The sequence below is a fragment of the Castor canadensis genome, chromosome 18 (assembly GCF_047511655.1).
Source record: "Castor canadensis chromosome 18, mCasCan1.hap1v2, whole genome shotgun sequence".
NCBI classification, from domain to species: Eukaryota; Metazoa; Chordata; class Mammalia; order Rodentia; family Castoridae; genus Castor; species Castor canadensis.
The window spans coordinates 26,554,596-26,572,307 of NC_133403.1; positions in this window are offsets into that span (position 1 = coordinate 26,554,596).

The following is a 17,712-nucleotide window of genomic DNA, read 5'->3' on the forward strand; positions in this document are numbered from 1 at the left end:
TGGCATTTTCATACTTTAATCATATCCACCCCTGTTCCTAATCTCCTCCCCCAATCCCCTTGTCCCCACTGTTAGTCTTTCTTCTACTTTTCTGTCATTTTCCCCCTAGATTCCTCATATGAAAGAAAATGTAACAATTAATTTCTTTCTGAGTCTGTCTTATGTCACATAACACAATGATCTTCATTTCCATCCATTTTCTTGCAAATGACATGATTTCATTCTTATTTCTGGCTGAATAGCACTCCATTGTATGTGTTTATATATTTATCCAGTCATCTCTTGATGGTCATCTAGACTGGTTCCATAACATGGCTAATGTGAATAAGTGCTATGATAAAAAAAATAGTTCTTCCTGTATCTCTATTGTATACTGCCTTTGATTCCTTTGGGGATGTATCCAGAAATGGTACAGCAGGATCATATGGTATATCTATTACAAGTTTTCTGAGGAAACTCCTTACTGATTTTTTCCATAGTGGCTCCAATTTACATTCCCAACACCAGTGTATAACAGTTTCTTTTTTCCCACATCTTCACTGGCATTTATTTATTTATTTAGTATTTTGATGATAAGCCATTCTGATTGGGATGATATTGGGAGCTGACAGGTGTATTAAATAAGCTGTGTGTTTGAGTTTGGCACAGCCCCAAAGCGCAGAAGGGAGCAAATATAGTTATGCCCAGTAAATTGAATGCTTGGATTGGCACAGCCTTAGCTGCAGAAGTGGGCAAGATGCAGTACAGCTGTTTTTTCTTTAATGTTTATATTCAGAGAGAATCTCACCGGTTCCTCCTCTTCCCAAGGATTACAATGTCATGTCCCCTCCCCCAAGAAATGCCTCTCCACCTCGTGTTGCCACTGTATATAATAAACTCATTGGAGGTGGAAGGGGCTCATGTGTCTGCATCCAAGCACCCAGACTACCTGGCCCCAGCTTTATGCATGTTTTGTCTTTTCTACATCTCCCATCACCCTCAGTTAGGTTTTTAGGACAAGCTCGTGCAGAATGTGAGAGGATGGCATAGAATCACTTAAAGAAGACATTTATATGTAAGTGGAAAGATATCCTTTGTTAGTTATTTGAAAAGCTTATTATTTTTAAGGTGACAAGATGGTCCAAATGAATCTATTTGTTAGATACAATCCTTACCAAAATTCCAATGCTATTTTTTGTATAAGGAGAAAGCCCATCCTAAAATTCATACAGACTATGAGGTGTCCATATAGCCTGGACAGTCTTGCAAAAGAAGAACAAATTTAGAGGATTCACACTTCTTGATTTCAAATCTTAATACAAAGCTACAATGATCAAAATGGTATGATGCCAGTAGAAGGATAGAGCTATGAATCAGTGGAAGACTAGAGAACCCAGACATAAACACTTTTGCTATGGATTGGATTTAATTTGATGGGCTACTGGGAGGTGATGGAAACTTATGAGGGGACCTATTGAAGGGAGTGGGTTCTTAAGGCTCTGCCTTTGGGGACTATATCTTGTGCTCTCTCTCTCTCTCTTTCACTATCTCTCTCTCTATATCTCTATCTCTCTCTGGTCTCTTTTGTCTCTGGACTGCCATGAGGTGAGACTCTTTCCTACCCTGTTCCTTCCAACCTGATGTATTCCCTCTCCATGGGCCCAGAAACAATGGAGCCAAGTGACAGTGGACCAAACCTGTAAAATACAAAAAATAAGTCTATCCTCCTTCAAATTTTTCTCACACATATGTTGTCAATACCATTCATATGAGCATGTGATTTATTAAAATGAGGGTATATTGTAACTTTTTCTATCTTAGAGCAAGGTTTATTTACTTCAGAGAAGCTATATTTCCTTGCCTCAAAATAAGTAATTCTGCTGCAACAACACAGCAGTAACAGAGACATAAGGCAGTTTTGATCCAACTTTGAAGCCCAGTACAGAACTTTATGGTTAAAATAGTAAAGTTGTGGTTAAATATTAAACATTGCTGAATGAATGGAATGCTTCATATCTATTGCAACCTTTGGAATGGTCTTTTTGTATTCTTTATTACAAAAGTAAAGATTAGGAGAACAAACAAAAAAGTTTAACTGAATTTTTTTTGCATTCTGGCTGTGTTGTCCTGAAGTGGCGTGTTAACAAGCACAGCCTTGCATCCTGTCTAGTGAGAATATGCTGCCCACAGCACTGCTTTACATTGCTGTCCTCTGGAAAGGCATGCCACTAAGCACACTGAGGGTTATCGGGTTAAGTAATATATATGAACAAAATAGAATGCTTTATTATTTAATATAGACTTACTCTTGCTCAAAAGGTGCTGGAAACAATCAGATTCTTTGTCTTCTCAGATCTCATATCATAGAATAATAACATGCTATCCCCGCACATGTCCCAGCTAGAATAAAGAAGAGTTTCCTTAATTTTTCTAAGATACTTTTTCAGCACAAAGATAATAATCTATAAAATCAAGCAAACAGAGAGAGACCTTTGAACGTTTTGCTTTCAAATTGACAGTGGCTTCTTGTGATGACTGAGAGTCCACACCAAGCCCCCCCCCACTTTGTGGGAATTGTTCTTTCTTCCTGGAGTGGACTTTTATGCCATGGTCTGCCTACAACCTGATAAGTCTTCTGCTCTTTTTCTTTGTACTACACCTGCCATCTTTATTCCAATTCCAGGCAAACTTTGATGGCTCTGTGCTGCATGGCACCAGATGGGAGCAGATTGTAGAACCTCTAGTTACATTTCTGCCTTTCCTCCTACACTGTGAGCTTCTTGAGTGAAGGCAAGTATAATTTGTGGCTTAAGTGCCAATCTGGGCTTTGCAAAACCAGTCTAGTCATATAGTTTCCATATACTCCTACAGGAATCTAACATTAAACTCCACTCATTTCTGAGAAACTACAAGAAGTGTGGTTATTTTTGTGTTAGTTTTGCAACTATGAAAGTATATGATTTAATGGTTCTTCCCACCCCAACAAATGGTTGGGAAGCTTTCATTCTTACCCACACCTTACAGGACAGTAGGCTTATAGTAGGAGAGACAAAAAGACTTAACTTAACAGTATTAGTGGCAAGCAAAAAAACAAAATACTTAGAATTAGACATGATCACCAGGCTTCCAGTTGTTCTCATGTGGAATATATTCTCTCACACAGATTCCTTTTAACATTCCTTTTGGGAAAGAAAACTGACCAAAAAGAAAAAAAAATGGCTGCTAAGTGGAGGACCTGCTTTTTGTATATTTGATCATAAATCTTAAGCACATTATAAAATAAAAATTTTCATAAAATGGGTCTCCTTTTAATGATGTGTAGAAATTTTATGTAAGTTCTAAGAAGAATTTAAAAGTGATTTTTGGCACCCTGTACTAGTATCAACTCAAAATGAATCAAGGACCTAAATATCAGACCTGAAACTCTGAAGTTACTAAAGAAAGGAGCAGGAAACACTCTGGAACAAGTAGGTATAGGCAAAGACTTCCTCAATAGAACCCAGCAGCCCAGCAACTAAGAGAAAGATGAATAAATGGGACTTCATAAAATTAAAAAGCTTCTACACAACAAAAGAAATGGCCTCTAAACTGAAGAGACCACTCACAGAGTGGGAGAAAATATTTGCCAGCTATACAGAAGACAAGGGATGATAACCATAATATACAGGGAACTTAAGAAACTAAACTCTCCTAAAATCAATGAACCAATTAAGAAATGGGCAACTGAACTAAACAGAACTTTTTCAAAAGAAGAAATTCAAATGGCCAAAAAACACATGAAAAATGCTCACCATCTCTGGCCATAAAGGAAATGCAAATCAAAACCACACTAAGATTCCACCTTACCCTTGTTAGAATAGCCATCATCAAAAACACCACCAACAACAAGTGCTGGTGAGGATGTGGGAAAAAAGGAACCCTAATCCACAGCTGGTGGGAATGAAAGCTGGTGCAACCACTCTGGAAAAAAATTTGGAGACTTCTTAAAAATCTAAACATAAACCTGCCATATGATCCAGGACTTCCACTCCTGGGGATATACCCAAAGGAATGTAACACAGGTTACTCCAGAGGCACCTGCACACCCATGTTTATTGCAGCACTATTCACAATAGCCAAGTTATGGAAACAACCAAGATGTCCCACTACTATTGATGAATGGATCAAGAAAATATGGTACTTGTACACAATGGAATTTTACTCAGCCATGAAGAAAAATGAAATCTTATCATTTGCAGGTAAATGGATGGAACTGGAGAACATCATTCTGAGCAAGGTCTGCCAGGCTCAGAAAACCGAAAATCATATGTTCTCCCTCATACATGGACTTTAGGTCTAGGGCAAATGCAGCAATGTTGTTGGACTTGGATCACAAGAAAAGGGGAGAGCACATATGGGAGATATAGGAATAGGTAGAAAACCCAAAACATGAAAGCACTTGGTGTCCCCACTCCAGAAGAACTAATACAGAAACCTTAAAATGACAGGTTATCACTACCAGGGTATCAGGAACCAATGTAAAGATCAGTTAGAGTTGAATCAACATGGGTCATAACACATGGGTACATGACAGAAATAGTAGGAATCTTTCTGTATAGCTATCCTTAACTCAGCTAGCAAAAACACTTTGTCTTTCTTATTAGGCTTATGACTTTTCTTCAACAAAATCAGTCACAAGGGCAGAACGGGACCTGCCTGAAACTGAGGGGGGAAGGGTGGGAAGGGTGAGGGAGGAGGGCAGGGTGGAGAAATGACCCAAAGAATGTATTCACATGTGAATAAATGAACAAAAAAAAGTGATGTTTTGAAAATATTTATTATGAGCTTACTTAATAACTATCCTCAGTAAAAATGCCATCCTTAGCCATTTTGAAGAACAGCCATATAAAAACAATCTAAGGCGAGAACTCCATTGTCTGAAAGATTATCCCAGCCCCATCACAACATCACACTTCATGGTAGTATTACTGATAGGATTGAAGGGCAGTGTCCTCTTGGAAACCAGTGAACTAGTCAAGTGATTGTGTTGCATATTTTCTGTTTCAGACAAGCCAATGTAGTGTAAGTGGGGCATTCTAAACCTATTCCCTTCCCAAAGTTGGCTTTAGAGCTTTTTCCCTGACAACAGAAACTACAAATGCCTGTTTGATTTTATTATGGAATTTTGAATCTAAGAATTTTAGAAGGAATTGACTTAGTTTCAGAAATTAGAATTCAGTTCAACAGAAGGCTAATTTATTACTTTCTCTTTTTTGTAAGAGGTCAGTAGAATTTGTCATTTCCATTTTGCACAATATTAGTAAAGCTGATCTGCTGAAATCAATTAAGTCTGTGGCAATGCCATAAGTAACATTCAAATATCCTTAGTTCTCAGATCACTGTGGATTGTGTCTTTCCATTTTTTACCAATAGTTCCATGGATAGTAAATTACAGAAAACTAATTCTATAATATTCTGTAAAATTTCAAAGGAATTTAAAGTTGTTTCCAGGAAGCAACTTTATATTCTGGAACTATTTCATAGATTCACTTCAACTACTAAGGAGCAAAGGAGAAAATGTGTTGGTAAAGGAAGATTTTTACTTGTGTTACTTGAAAGCAGCAATAATGTCCTGACATACTACTCAGAAGACAAGTAGAGATATGTTATTGTCCAATTTAGTCCCTAGATCAGGAGAGCTATTTGAAAAGCTCACTGGGCAGTGGATAGCACAGACCGCTAAACTCTACCTACAATTTTCTCCATGTGTGTTGGGTTCTTGTGAATATGGTGAAGTAATCAAGTGTCTGTTGTCCCACTTCTGTTTTATTTTTAACTTCTTTCCTGGAAGAAAAACTGATATTGAGAATTCGATATATGCTTGTTTGACTGACATAGTGACTTTTTTCCCCTTTCACTGTGCTGGGGATGGAACCTAGGACTTTGTACATAATAGGCAAATACTCTTATCACTGATTTCCATACCCTGCCCTTGTTCAGTGATCTTCAAAATCATGCATAGATAGATTCTATTATAAAAACTTTTAAAGGAAAGTATTGTTTTGAAAATGTTTTCATAAATATAAGTTGTTAGAATTACTTTTTTGAGGTTTTTCTCCCAGAAATTTTTCCTAACCTTGAGTCATCTATGAATGTCAGACAGAGGCAGTTTAAAGGTAGCCATTTTAATACAAAAAATTAACTTGAAAAATTGCAAAGCATATATATTTTCAGTAAAAGCCTTTGGAAAAATCTTAGTCTCAAGCTACTATTTGCACTCTAAATGTTCAGGTTTACTTTTAGATATCATGTATGACAGTCATGTTGGAGCTGTAGGTTTAGTGTCAAAATGTTCAAGTGTTGCTTCATAGGCAAACAAGCAGGTCTGTTATATCTAAACTCAGGGATGACTACCATGGAATGAGTTATGCTCCTAGCTGGAGAAGAGTTGTTAAAGCACTGGATTTGGAGTAAGGATTTGAGGTTTAAGTCTCCTATAGATTGCCTTGTGATAAACAGTGAACAAGCATCCTGAGTGCCACAAATCTCAGTTTTCACATCTGTGACACTGAACATTAGGAAGTACCTCATTAGGTTGTCAAGGAGATTATGGAGATACCATGTGAAAGTGCCCTACCACACACAGTTTCATAAACTGTAGCCACAGTTCAGTTACAATTCCTTAGTTGGAAGACATGGTCAGTGGCATTCTCAGTCATGCAGTCCCCAGTGTTGCCTTCTTTCTGTTTTTTCATCCCTCTGGCCTCTTGCTGAGTTCACTAACCCAGGGACTCCTTACCTGGGACCACTACCTGGACTAAGTTCTGATTCTTCATGGCTGCATCTGAGTCAATAGGTCACACTTATTTATTTTGTGTCCTATCTTATTCCAAAGTAAATTTTAATTGGTTTACAAAAATGTAAGGATTCAAAGAGTTTAGAAATCTGTATGTAAGAAAAGCAAACACACAGTGGTGATGGAGAAGACTCTTTCAACAGCAGAGCTCAGGGCTTTGCCTGAGAGAAATTTTCTTACACTAGAAAAACAACATGATATCTAACTGTGACAATACAGAAACAAACCAACGTATGATGGCAAATGAAATAATGTGTTTATATTTGATTTGTTCTGTTTACATCTGTTAGTGCAAGTTGTCAGCATAACAGCTCAGTGCTATTCAGTGAGATTATGAATTTTTTACTGTTTATTGGCTCTATTCTCATGGGAATTTTTTCAGCACCTCTGATCATAATTTCTTTATGTGTAAAATGGAGATAAAAATAAAACATTAATGTTACACTTAATGAAATATAAAGTCTGGTACCAGTGTCTGTACATATAGATGCTCAATAAATTTTAATTTAGTATTCATAGTAATTGGTAATGTTCTCTACAATAGAAATATTTTTAAAGCTAGATAGAACTGATGTGTCTAATCCAGTGATACTTTTTAAGCTATCTAGAGTAAAAAATAAAAGTCAACCCTGTGCTACTTAATAAATATCTGTTCTTGAAAACTGTCTCTCGATAATTGCTGAGTGGCAGGGAACTTAAAATTCTGTTGGCATACTTTCATTCTTTGCTCCGTGTGATAAATATTTTTAGAGCGCTAAATGCTATGGTGCTATAATATAGGGCCTTTATGAAGCTGGCAAGTCTCTAAACAAGCAGCTGTAGCACAGTAGACAGGGGCCCATGAGATGTTGCCCACAGCATAGAGAGACATGTTGCACCATGAGGGAGGAGTTAAAGGAGCTAGAGAGGACTGTGAAGCATAGCAAAAGCTATGCTCACTTGAATGGAATGAGGGGATGATTGTGAAGTGGAAGAAGTATGGTCAGGATGAAGCTAGAGCACTTACAGCACCCAGGGCATGAAAGACTTGTACTGTGAACAAAGAGTACTTGCAGTCTGGAAAACAGAGGGGTCTGTAGAGGATTTACATCAGGTCTGTCTTTTTGAAACCCGCCAGGGTAATTTGAAGAATAAGTTCAGAGCAGAACAAGCAACAAGCTTGGTGAAAGTTCATCCCTGATGAGGTAACTGCAATTGAGCAAGGCAAAAGACAGTGAGAAGAGATGGCAATAGAAGGAAGAAGAGCCCTTTCTGATCCTGTGAGCCTAGGAGAATGAGAGTGGAGGCAGAGGGAGTAACCTTCACAGACATGAAGAAAACAGATGGAGGGAGAATATGCTTCTTGCCTTAGTTAAAAGCAGATTTACCATCTGTGCTTTAAAGGTAACTGAAATTGCTTAAAATGAGGACTCTCAGATCTGCATGTGCCTCTGGACACTCACCTGCTTTGCACACAGGGTCCCAGAAAGGACCTATGGGATTTGTTCTGAGCATATGGTCACTGTGTTCAAGTCATCGAGGTTCTACCTTGAAAAAAATATTTCTGAGTGTTTGTAAACACTTACTCCTCCACTAAAATGGAAATCTCAGTAAAATACTCAGGAAGTTATAATCCTACTGTGACATCAAATGGTCATTCCACAGTAAATAGACCATAAAAAAACAGGCCAAAGTGAATGCTTTACCTAGGGATATCAATTCTAAACCTACTGAGTGTGGAGGAGTATTCACCATAGCTACAACTTTGATTGTTTTTCCTTTTTCTTTTTGGCAATACTGGGTCTCACACTTGTTAGGCAAGTGCTCTACCACTTGAATGATTCCCCCAGAACATATAACTTTGATTTTTGAATAATTGATCTGAAGCCATGTTTAATTAGCACAAGCAGTTCCTTACCAAGGTCATTCCTAGCTTTATGGTAATAAAATAATAAAAGGATTTGTTTTTTAATAAACTTTTTCTATTTTTTTATTAGTGGGGTATTCACCACATCCAAAAGTGGCATAAGTCAGTGAGATAAATTTTTAAATGAAAGGGGTGTAGTAGGCATGCTGGTACATGTGTAATGTCATACTTAGGAAGCTGAGACAGGAAGATCAAGGCCAGTTGCTGAGTTTCTCCTCCAAACAACAAAACTCTAGTAATGAGCAGTAACTAGAAAATGTCCTCTAGGCAGCCTGCTCTTCCTAGACTAGGGGCACAGATGCCCAAGACAGCTTGTCAGGAAGATTTCAGCATACCTTATAGATGAAAGTTATTAAGCTGATAGAACTGTAATTTAGGAAAGAAGTAAAGCTTACCAATTTAAAAATAGACTATCTTGTGCTCAAAAACTGAACAGCATTTGGTTCAACTGATGATTGGACTCCACAGTGGTATGAGGATTTGCAGTCTAATTTCGCTTCATTTGTTTACAAATGATGCTTGGTTAGATCATCTGACTTTACTATAAAGGCATAGAGTTTGATATTCACTTTCCAAGTATTGGGTCTCATTATGCTTTGAAGTTAAATGAATCACAGTAAAAAGAATTGTGATTGCCAGGCTAAAAGGTGAATTTATCACATTTAAAGCTCAGAAATGGAAGAAAAAGTAAAATAATAACTAATATCTTTGAGTATTTCTTCCCATATCTTACAAGTATTTGGTTATTTCAAATCTACCTGCTGAATCAAGATACAGCCATTTATAATCCAAGAGAGCCGGCCTGGAGTCCAGTATTGTGCTAGTCAGTGAAGGTCTGGGGGTAATATAGAGAAAAGACACAATGGATTTAATGTCCAAAGTAGATTAGGCAAAAAACAATTTAAGCAATTAAGAAGTTGTATAGTATTCACAGAATAGCTTAAAGGCTCTATGTTCAACACCATCTTTGTCTCTTAGTGTGTAGGTTAAGTATTTGATTAGATAACTGTGTCCTAATAACATAGAGTAAAAATATAACAGCATGTGCCATTTTGTCAGAATGTGAGACCTGGGGGCTGGCAGAATGGTTCTAGTAGTAGGATGCTTACTTAACAAAGATGAGGCCAAGTTCAAACCCCAGTACTGTCAATAAATAAATAAAATGTAAGGTTTGTACTTGAAACTTTCCAGATCTTACTAATGAGGAAATTCCAAGTGTTCTATGGTAACAGATATTGTTAATGGGTAGGCAGTGGATGACATCAAATGTCTGAATGGTCAGCAGATCCATTCACATAAACTGAACAGGCACAATCTAGGATCCAGTGTTCTCCATTCTGTCAGTGATCAGTGGGCAAGCAGCCTGTGCATGCTCCCTTGTGGCTTGGCTTGCATGTCAGAGTTTGCATGGGGCGTGCTAAGAGTGATGAAGAAGCACAGTGCATGATCCCTCCTATCCAGGCCAGCTGAGGGAGCACTGAGGTCTGTGCACATGATTTCTAGGACCGTTTGAGATTATTCATTTTCATTCCTTTACAGTGATTAATTCCTTCATTGGGAACAGGTCCATTTGTCAGACTAAAACTGTAGTATTACAACAAGATTTCCTTAATGTCTACAAACAACAAGATTGTTTGATGTCCAAACTTTCAAGATTTTTACTACTAATTTTATTAATCTCATCAGTATGTTCTGAAGGAATGTTGGTAAATATAGCCATTAATTTTTACAAAAGCAAAACTTAGGGATACTGAAAAGCTAATTCAAGATAAGATAATTAACAAAAAGGAAGCTGAAGCCAGCTGTTACCACAGGATTATTGAATAGTGAGGGTGGCAATTGCAGAACAGGTGAAGGATTTTTCTTGAAGGACAGTACAAGACATCTCACTAGAGCTGTTCCTGTGACATTACCGTTTAAAGCATTCTGGGTACTCTTATCCTCTGGCTGCCTTCCTAGTTACATTGCCACAGTGCCATGACTGCTGTAAAATATAATGCAATCTTGTCATTACATTGCATTTAGGGTTTGTAGTAGATGAGAGGGATCTGGCAAAAAGGTAATGTAATTTGACATTTGTATATAATAGAGAAAATGAAACATGGAAGATTTTTATGTAGCTCTTAGGTTCTGAGGTTAATGGTTAAATGGAGGCTGTAAAAAGGTTTGAGGGAGTTTTCTGGGGGTGAAGGTAATGTTCTATACCTCAGTGGGTGCCTGCCTCATACAGGTTGTATACATTTGTCAGAGCTCAGTGACCATTCATTTAAAGTTTGTATTTCATTGTATGTAAATTTTGTCACTAAGGAAACTGAAATGTTGAATTCCACAAGCTAAAGTATTTGAGAGAAATGTGTACAGATGTCTGGAATTTACTTTGAAATGCGTCAAACATAAGTTAGACTTTTGTGCTAGGGGAATAAATGTGTGTTAATCAAGTATGTTAATCAAGTGCAGTGATAATACCAGAGTCTTGATGGTTTTTCTTGTAAAATGGTTTCAGTTTATCGGTAGGCTTGAAATTTCCTTAATAAATATGATAAAACAAAAAGGAGACTCATGGGGTTATCTTTTTAATTTAGAGTGCCTACAATAGAGATATTTCCTGTTCTTAGAAGTTCTAGTTATAAGCAACTAAAGAGATGATTGTATGTGCAAATAAAATCTGAAACCAAGAAGCTCCAGGTTGTGGGGTCATGTGTACAGCTTCAGGGCACTTTGCCTACCACTGTATTTTTGACCTTCAATCTTTGTGCCCAAGCTATGTTAAATAACAATGGAGAGAATGAATATAGAGGAAAAAAGGAATAGTGAAGAATAAAAAAATAGTTTGGGAAACTAGCATGTGAGTCACTTAGTGAATTATATGATCAAAAAGGTAGCTATATGCAGTTGGGTTTTAAAAAACCTAAGGGAGGACTAGAGGTTTGGCTCAAGCAGTAGAACACTTGCAAAGCCCTGTGTTCAAACCCCAGCCCCACAAAAAAAAAGGTTAAATGCCTGGGGGAGCATGGCTCAAGTGGCAGAGTGCCTGCCTACAAAACTTGTAAAAAGGCTCATTTGAAGTTGGTCATTCTCTGGAGATAGTTCTTAGTCTGTGTTCATTCTATTCTTGGTCTCTGTTTATTATGTCAGCTACATTTTAAGTACAATAGTCATCTATCTTCCTCTGAATAGTAATTGTAAATGGATGATAATACCACATTTAATATAGGCTAAAGCCAACACTTATTGTATATTGCCTCTACTCAGAGTACATAAAAAAAAAACATTCTTGGGGGATTTTTCCATGTCCTAGTAACTATCACTTTTTTTTGAGACAGGGTCTTACTTTGTTGCCCAGATACCTTGAGCTCCAGTTCAACCTCCCAAGTAACTGAACTGCAGGTGTGCACCATTCTGCCTGGCTGGGATCTGTCACCTTTTTGTTTGCTTGTTTGTTTTCTTGGCAGAGGATTTTGAACTCAGGACCTCACACTTGCGAGGCAGGCACTCCACCACTTGAACCATACCTGCATCCCTTTTTGCTTTGATTATTTTTCAGATAGAGGCTTGCATTTTTACCAGGGCTGTCCTCCTACGTATGCCTCCTGAATAGCTGAGATATAGCAGGTGTGTGGTAGCTTATTGGTTAGCTTAATGCTAACTTTTTCCCTGTGCTGACCCTGAACCACAATCCTCCCAATCTCTACCTCTGAAGTAGCTAGTATTACAGGTAAGAGCTACTTCGCCCAGCCTGGGATCAATCGCATTTAATGTGAGGTCTCCATTTGTATTTTATGTAACAGTACAAGGTGAATATAGTTGGTAGGTATTTGTAACTAAAGTATGCCCTTTCTTTTGTAGCCCTGTGCAGCTTGTAATTCCAGTTTTGGTTTTGTTTTTTCTGGTGAGGGTGGTACTAGGGTTTTAACTCAGGTCTCATGCTTGCAAGGCAGGCCCTCTACCACCTGAACCATACCTTCAACCCTTTGTACTTTAGTCATTTTTCAAAAAACATCTCTCAGTTTTGCCCAGAACTGGCATCAGACTACAGTCCACTTACTTATGCCTTTTACATAACTGGGATTACAGGTGTACACACCACACCTGACTTATTAGTTGAGATGTCATTGTGCCAACTTTTTTGCCTGACCTAGTCTTGAACCAATTTGGCTTCCCAAATAACTTGGATTACAGCTGTGTACTACTAGCTGTATTTTCTGTAGTTGGCAGTTCTACTTTTATTGGTCACCGGTGCCCTTTTTCCAAACATTTATTTATTCCTTCTTTCAAGACCTATGACACCCTTTGAATAAGCTGCCCTCTTTCATTGTACTCTTTGGGACTCATATTTTCTTTGAGCTTTACATATCTTTCAGTTTCTTGTTGCTGCTTCTTCTCTAGATGAGATCATCTGCTGCTGGTGCCTTCACATGTGCAGGAACAGCAAACATTCATGGAGTAGGTATTATGTACAAAACATGTAGGTGTGTTACCAGTGGTGCTCTCAGGTGACCCTGGATGAGAAGCTCTCAGGTCCTTGCATCTTAGAACAAAGTACTGGACAGAGACACTGATTGCAAAACAGTATTAGACTTTTATTGAAAGTGAAAAAATGATGGGGACATAGCTCGAGTGATAGAATGCTTGCCTATATTCATGAGACCCTGAGTTCAAACCCCAGTACAGCCAAAAAAATGGCAAAAAAAGCAAAAAGAAAGTTTATGCACAGCAAAAGAAAGAGTGGCCAAATGGCACAGAAGCCCCCATCTTTCTTCAAAGGGTAATTTGTAGGTTGTAAGGGCAAATGGAAAAATTCTGGGTGGTCTTTGCAGGAGGGGCAGAGTGATTGACAGGTGTGATTGACAAGAACTTGTTATATAACGTGGGACATTCTGTGCATGCACTTATGCTGATTCCCAGGTTTTTAATTGTATGTATGGGCTGTGACCAATATTCATAAGGTCTTAAGTAGAGGGCTTTCCCTGAGAGGTCATATTGAGGACAGGTTTCCTTTTCCTGGGTTTGTGCCATTTTCCAGTCTGAACCTGCCAAGAGACTCCCTTATATTTTGGGGAACTGACAACTGCAGAAAGCTTTATAAATGAGGGGTGTCCAAGAATGGTACTTGCCAGGAACAAGGAGAAATTCAGCAGGGAGTGACTTTTTCAGGGGAGGATTGAGTACCGTGGAGGATTTTTTTCTTTTCATGTTACTAGCCTGCCTCAGATGCTGGGAAAGAAATATTTGAACAGGCAACAAATATTTGAATAAGCACAAAGTGTTGTAAGAAAGGTCTCAGTTGGGCACCAAAGGTGCACTGTGTACTGGAATAGACTTTAGAGATTCTTCCCCAAGAATGAAGACAAACTAGTAAGAGAGCAAGTTCTAGGCTCAGTCTCTTGAGTCCTCCAACCTCTGTATTCTCATGGCATTACCCTCTGCTGACCCATGGAGGTGACTGCCATTCCCGAAATTGGCTAGAGGGACTGATGGCCCATTTTGGGCAGATTAGGTCAGACATATTATCCCTGAAGAATGTAAGAAGCTGAACTCCAAAGATGAAACAAGGGAATTGATGAAAAAAATTCATTTTGTTATCTCCATGGTAAATGTAAAAATTGCATGCATGTTCCTTTTTCTAGGTATATACTCCCTTTATATATGCTTGTCACAGGGGTCTATGGCTAAAATAAAATCAACTATCACAGCTATAAGGCCATTGAGGCATTTTGATCACTTCTGTTGTATATGTCATTTGAGTATAGCTACTTCAATCAAGTAACATTCTTAAAAGTATACTTGTTGGATGGGTGTGGGATGGAGTTGGTAGTTTATCTAGACTAAACTCTCCAATTTTGACAACCAAATTCAAACCATGCTAAAGAAAATTTCAGTACTTTTATCAAGTTACCAAACTGTTTCTGTGATTATTTATTTCCAGAATAACCAATTGAACCAGTTTTCAAGAATGAATTTAGATAACTGGGTTGTAGAAGTCTTCACCACAAAGGAAGATTGATAGTGCCTGGTACATGGCCTGACCAAAGAAATGACTTAATAAAGGTGTTTAGTGAGAGAGCAAACATTGGAGTTAGGCTCTTTTCCCAGGTTAGAACCCATAGAAACAATAGTAATGATGCTTCCTTTATATACTTTGAGGGCAGATGAGTCAGTCCCCCTATAGCACTTGCTGAGAGGAGGCCATCTACATATTTCTTTGGAGCTGCTATTAGTTTGATGGTAAGGCCAAATTAGGTGGTCCAGCTCAATTGCTCCTGACTGTGAGGGTGAACCTAATATCCCTAGATAAATTAATTAATACCTTGATAAATTCAGCCCTTAATCATAATTTTTATTTCCTGAAGAACATTTAAGAAAGAAAATTAATGCTTCAAGACTTCAAAAATAGGGCATTGTTTTTAAGTAGTGTGGTTTATTTTGAACACAGTGATCAGATTTTTTAAGACCTATTTATATTTCAGAAGCACCATGAAAGAAAAGTTGAAAACAGTGATAGCTGGTACCCCACCAACCCTGGGAGAAGAGATACATGGAGCCTTGGAGAGGTGAATAAGCTCTGCAGCTCTAGGTTTGAGCAGCAGGGAATCCTCACTGTGCTCTGAGGGTGAGGTAATCCTGTTGTTTTTCCTCATTTGTATCCCAGAATTTGGAAATGGTCCATTTTATGACAACTCCTTAAGAATACTTTTTCCATCTAGGAGTTGATAGATTAAGGTTTTAATCACTATTATTGTGGTAAAATTTAGTCTCTTAGGAAATAGATATTTACTGTGTGGAATTAAAAACAAAATCCAAACCTTTTTGTTTTTTAAAAGGTAAGTAACAAAAAGCCTCATTAAGTATTTTAAATAGAGCATTCTTTTAAAAACAGTTCTATATTCACTTTAAAAAGCAGAAAGAGGATAGTAAATTGTAGAAGCATTCTTTAAAACTTTGTTTTGAAACCAAAAAAAAAAAAAAACAGGAAATTTTGAAGTATGTGATATACATACCTGTCTTGCAGTCAAATTTTAGCCAATTCATACCAATCAACCTTGAGAATGTTTTTTTTCCAAGTCCTTTTTAAAGCTAGTTGCAATATCCCTCTCTCTGAAAGAGCTGCTCTGCAGCTCCCCAGCTTTGTCTTATGCTGGAGACGGGTCCCCACAGATATTTCCCTAACCTTGCCTCCCCACCAGCTATGCCCAGAATCAGATGAATCAGGAAAATGAGAGTCTGGCTTGTGGTTTAGAGTGATCTCCAAGACCACCAATTTGTTGTTCATTTTAGACAGTATTGCTGGTTTCTTGGTTCTTCTTTTATCTTTTTAAAAAAATCAACTCAGGTACCTTCTGGCTTTGGACATTTTTCTTTTGCTTGTATTATCACTTATACTTAAGGTTTTTTGGTGAAAAACTCTTATGTAGCTCCTTTAATAAAAATAAAAGAATATGTTACCAAATACCCTATCACTGTTTTCTGTTTTAGATTTATTTTGATAAGAGTTTAAATTTACATTTTAAAAGTGCCATTTAAAATCTGTCCATTTAGTAAGAACTCCATATTTTTGACTGATTGATTGCAGCACTTCCTCATGCTAGGCAAGCATTAAGTGCTGACTCTTGCATAGGCAAACTATGTTACCAGTCCCAGAACTCCACAGTTTTCTTTCTGGATGGTTATTCTTAATTTTCAGCTGGATTGAACTGCACATTTTTAAAATGGTGTCTTCCAGAAGATTAATAGAATCTGACCTATTATTAGGATCATCATAAAATGTCATGTTTATGATTTGGACTCTTAAGGAAGATTTTTGGCCTAGCATTTCTATTAGGATTATATTAAATGCAAATATTTATTTTTATTTTAAAATAATACATTTTAAGGAAAATGCTAATGAAGAAAAGAAGCATTGTTATTGAAATTATATGAGTACCCAGTATCTGTTGAGCTCTCAAACTGATATTTTCAAGTTTCAGTTTCATAAACTTAGGAAGTACTGAATAATCTTATTCCAAATGTAGCAAGTTATAAATGGGATTTTTCTCAAAGAATAAAAGGAAACTTTTGACCTGAAAAACAATTTCTAAATTAATTTAACTTGAGAAGGAAATCCATTTTTTATGAGAAGTCCATTTGAAATTGCCAGTGTGTCAGGGAAAATAGAAATAAAGTCAGTATAAAGAAGTGTTTCTGCAAAGGGATTGGACTTTGAGCACATGATAAAAGCAAGAGCACACAAGGGAGTGGTGAGGATAGGTAAGACACCTAAACAATTAGCTAGCATTTGTTGCCCTTAACACAGAGAAACTAAAGCAGATACCTTAAAAGCAACTGAGGCCAATAGGAAAAGGGGACCAGGAGCTAGAGAAAAGGTTAGATCAAAAAGAATTAGCCTAGAAGGTAACACACACACAGAGGAAATTAATCTGAGTCAACTCCCTGTATAACTATCCTTATCTCAACCAGCAAAAACACTTGTTCCTTCCTATTATTGCTTACACTCTCTCTTCAACAAAATTAGAGATAAGGGCAAAAGACTTTCTGCCAGGTATTGAGGGGGTCAGGGGAGAGGGAGGGGATGAAGTGGGTGGTAAGGGAGGAGGTGGGGGCAGTGGGGAGAAATGACCAAGCCTTGTATGCACATATGAATAATAAAACAATACAAATTTTAAAAAAAGAAGTGTTTCTGAATTACAATGGAACTGTGAAGGATTCATTTCTATTATCAGACTGCATATTTACTGAACTTACAGAATTATGACAATTGACTCTGATCCAACTAAAGGGGTTTAGGATACTAGTTTCATAGGGCTTTTGTGAGAATCTAATGACATTATAGCACTGAAAATCTTTCACAAACTTTAAAGCACAAGTATTCCTATCAAGTGGCATTGCACTATGTATGGCTGTTATGATGGCTGTTAGCATCTTGTTCAGTTGTATCCAGATGAGAGACTTTCCCATCTCCAAGCATTCCTTTCATTCTCATTCTGCAGGAATTTAG